The sequence below is a fragment of the Myotis lucifugus genome, unplaced genomic scaffold, assembly GCF_000147115.1.
Source record: "Myotis lucifugus unplaced genomic scaffold, Myoluc2.0 scaffold_85, whole genome shotgun sequence".
In the NCBI taxonomy this organism is placed as follows: Eukaryota; Metazoa; Chordata; class Mammalia; order Chiroptera; family Vespertilionidae; genus Myotis; species Myotis lucifugus.
Genome location: NW_005871133.1, coordinates 3,619,358 through 3,623,679, shown reverse-complemented (window position 1 = coordinate 3,623,679; position 4,322 = coordinate 3,619,358). Strand labels below are relative to the sequence as shown.

Below are 4,322 nucleotides of genomic sequence, written 5' to 3'. Positions count from 1 at the left end.
CGCGCTCGCGGCGGGCGGCTGGGGGAGGCGGCGTCGGCAGGCCGCTCCGGGCGCCGTCGGGGCGCGTCCCAGGCAGCGGACACGGGGAGCCGCCGGGTCGGAGCTGCCGCATGAAAGCGCGCGGGCCGGGAGCGCAGCGCCGAGGGGGCCCGGGGCGCGGGGCGCGCAGCCTGCGACTTGGGCTCCGGTTGGGGCGGGCCCGACGGGAGCTCGGCGGGAAGAGCGCTCAGCCTCCCGCAGGCAGCATCAGCCTCCTCTCCGCACACACACCTCCCGAGGACAGCCCCGATTCCGGTGGCCCCGATTGGCTGGGCGGGGGCAGGTGAGCGAGCGGAGGCCGGCCGCGAGCGCCAATCAGTGCGGGCGCCGGCGAGAAGGCCGGGCTCCGTGCGTCCGGAAGATCCCGGCGGGTCGCTCGGCCGGGAAGCGGTCACTGCGCTTCCCCACCCCCACCTCGCGCGCGGATCTCTCCCCCGGGGTCCTTCTGGCGTGCACCGCCTCCCTCGGAACTGGGGGCACGTCTGCTTTGTGATGGGCGTGGAGTCACAGGTCCCCTCCTCGCCGCTGGGTGAGGGAGAGTAAGCAGCAAGGATTGGGGTCAGACAGCCGGGCTCAGTCCCAACTCAGCCCTTACGTAGCTCCGTGAAGCGGCGGTGAGCCTGGGTTTTCTCACTGGAAAGCGCAGGTGCCTGCACCTCCTCGGGCAGAGCGGTGGCCAAGTGAGACTAAGGCAATTGTCCACGCGCCCGCTCACGAGCAGGCTCCGTCCCGGCCGGCGGCCGCTCCCTGCCCTCCCCGCCCCTTCAGGTGGGTTTCACTTTGCACCGCCGCGGCCTCGCCAGGGTCAGATTTCTTTCCCCGGAGCTAGGCGTCGGCGTCTGGCACTAGGGCCAAGCCCGAAGTGCCAGCGCAGTGGGTGTCCGTGATTTAACTGCGCACCAGACCGGTGCTCCCTGGGGCCCGGCGCGGCACCCACTTCCGCTCCTCTCCGCGGCTTCAGGTGACCGTCTCACTTTCAGGCTGGGGCAGAGACCTCAGTCCGATCCCTGGGGACCGCCCGCCGGAAGGCTGTGCTCGCACCGCGGCCTGCGGGCACCGCTCCAAGGCAACGGAGTGAGCTTGCGCAGGAACAGGCTAGGCTGCAGGCTAGACCTCGCTGTAGTCATCCTGCTCAGGCTGACCGGCTGCAGGCCATCCCAGGGCCGCCAGGAGTCAGTCACCTGCGCCCTTGAGAAAGCCACTTTCCCCTCGGCTTGGCTCTGTGATTCCTCGTATTTTAAAGAAGTCCGAAGAGAAGAAAAGTAGTCCGAGAGCCAAGTCACCTTCTAGAATCTAGATAGATTTAAACTTGCCCAACTTTAAAAATGAGGTATAATTACTATATGATAAAATGCACAGATCTGAAGTATTTATTTGATGAAGTTTATCTGATGAATGTATGCACTGAGGAACAACCACCCAAAGCAAGATGCAAAACATTTCTATCACTCTAGAAAGTTCCCTCATGCTGTCCCCGTCTAGTCAACTCCATTATCCCCCATTCCCTCCCAGGCAAGCACTTTCTGATTCTTAACATTTGCACACCTTTTTTTTCAATTAAAAATGTTAATGTCTAAAATGGCATCTTCTGCAGAGCCACCATCGGTTGCTCAGCCTGCTTCTCGCATTTATTGCCTGTCTGGCTCCTTGTAGGCATCTGACTGTGTATCCTCACTAGATGCGTTCCCAGGCCTTCCCAGGTGTTACATTTTATGAATCTAGTTAGGAAGGGGCCTCCCAAAGGGCTCTTCACCCTGACACCTCCCTCTAACCAACCCTGGGCTTCCCAAGCCTAGGCAGCATCCCCTTGCTGCTCACTGTCCGAAGGGCCCCACCTGAACTCACTGTGTCCCTGTAGAAAATTACAGGCCAAGCCTTAACACAGGGCCCAGGGTCTGGGCTCAATGATCGGAGACAAGACTAGGAACATGATGAGAGCCTATGGGTAGCGCACAAAGTAGACGTTTCACATGTCTTTGGCTATTTTTGACATGTTCTAATGCCTGGAAAATTTTTCACTCTAGGAGTCCTGCTTTTTCCAGATGGAAGCTAGAAAACTTGTCTGGAGATCAGGAGCTCCAGGACAGGACTCTGAACTCAAAGTTTAAAGTTGCAGGTGACAAACATGAGGAAAAACCATGCCCAGGCAACAGTTTTCTCAGGGGAAGGCGGTACTAAAGGCACCTGACTTGCTTTGGGGGCTAGCTGTGGCTGCAAGGTTGTGTTCCCAATGCAGCAAGCAGCACTTGCATTGACTGCGGTAGCAGCCACCAGTAGGTGGGCTCCTGGCTGTACAGAAAAGGCAGCTCTAGTGCTCTGTGATGGCAGCAGCATGGTTTTGGGTAGCATTCCTGGAAGCTTCACCTCTAGTCAGGCACCTGGTTCTCTAGCCCTGCCAGTATCCTTTTAATAAATTAATTCCTTTTCTGCTTAACCAGGTCAGTACCAGCTTTGGCTGCTTGGGATGTAGGACTAGGGATGAGCTCGTGAGCCACAGATGGGAGAAAGGCAGGGTACCTGGAAAAATCATTCTCAAGGGAATCCTTTCCAAGCAGAAGGGAAAGGTGAGCCCAGGTGGTTCCTGTGAGATTCAGTGTCTTCAATCGAAGAAATAGAGCACAAGTTTCTTCAGTGGCAAAGAGAAACCAACCTTGCCCATCCCCACTGCATACAGGACATCTGAACAGACCTTAACTAATGGCAGGTAAGGCTGGTGGGAAGACTGCTCTGAGGCAAACAGCATGGGTAAGAAGGAACATTAGATACTTAAGTGGCTTCTGCTTAGCTCAACTAATCAGCCCAGGTGATGCCAAGGCAGGCCTGGGAGAAGCTGCCTCTGCTTCCATTGTGCTCTCTGGCCCAGCTGGTGGGAGCGCCAATTGCCTGGCATAGTTCTGCAAAGACAAAACAAGCTGGGTGCCAATCCAGTGCCTCAGACCAAGTGTGGGTCAGGGCTGCCTTATCTTATCAGGAATTAGATGAGACCAGTCAGGGATGGAAACTCAGGGTCCTGAGAGCCCTATAGGCTCAGACACAGAGCTGATGTTGTAAATTTATTATTTACATCTTATTTATTGAGGTACATATTACTTTTGCTTTTTCCAGATGAGAAAAATGCAGTGCAAAAAGGTTGTCAGGTCACTCAGCTCGTCATTTCCTGGAACATGACAGGCCCTCAAATGTGTTGAATGCGGGCAAGTGGCAGGATCAAGATACAGTTACTCGATTTGGTCTGAATCCTAAGCCCATGGCCATCAAGCTGCATCATAGTGCCATGTGAAGTGCAGTCTAGGAAAATGCTAGACCTCTCTCTCAGTCTTTCCCTTTTTTTCTAGTAATTTCTCTCACCTAAGACTCAAAGTTTCTGCAGAACTGAAGATGCAATTCTATGTGCACTATGAAATTCCAGCCTCTCAGCTGTTTATGGATAGACGCCTAATAATGAACACACATTTTCTTTTTCTTATAGTCTTTATTTCCCCCAGCTTTATTAAGGTATGATTGAAAATAAAAATTGTATATATTTAGGTTGTACATGATTTTTTAAAGGTATCAGATGTGATGATTTAATATACATATACACTGGGAAATGCTTACCACAATCAACTTAGTTAACACATCCTCATTACTTAGTTTTTTGGTGTGTGTTGAGGACACTTAAGATGTACTCTCTTATTGTATTTCAAGTATACAGTACAGTATTGACTGTACATTAGATCTCCAAAACATATTCTTATAACTGGAAGTTTGTACCCTTTGACCAACATTCCCTCATCTCTCCACCCTAGCCCCTTGCAACCACCTTTCTACTCTCTGGTTCTGAGTTTGACTTTCTTAGATTCCACGTGTAAGTGACATCATATAGTATTTGTCTTTCTGTGTCTGGCTTACTTCACTTAGCTTATGTGTTTATGTCAGTGGTTCTCAACCTTGGCTGCACATTAGAATCACCTGGGAATCTTTTTTAAATCCTGATTTCTGGGCCTCATCCTCCGGAAATTCTTTTTCGATGTTAGGGCGAGGCTCTTATAAAGGACGAGTGTGCGAACTATCGGGGAATGGTTTTGACAACCAACAATGAATAAGATCCTAAAGGATTGGATCTTAAGTTTGAAGTTAAACTAATTCAGCTGCTAGGGTTGAGACATGCTATGTGTGCAAAAGGACGTGGACATGTAAACAAAAGACACTAGGCAGCAAATAAAATTGTACGACGAGTGCTAGGTACGAGGATGTATGTAAATCTACCTGTAAATATCAGCAATAGTGGATCGTATCGAATA

The 4,322-nt window shown here is 51.8% G+C and overlaps 1 long non-coding RNA gene across 1 annotated transcript; it reads left to right on the top strand.

Annotated features, from left to right (window-relative positions):
* The first annotated feature begins 2,062 nt into the window (after nt 1-2,062).
* LOC111826497 lies at nt 2,063-3,403 on the top strand. Its single transcript, XR_002829840.1, has 3 exons — nt 2,063-2,155; nt 2,478-2,743; nt 3,145-3,403. It is a non-coding gene; the product is annotated as an uncharacterized LOC111826497 (long non-coding RNA).
* The last annotated feature ends 919 nt before the right edge of the window (nt 3,404-4,322 follow it).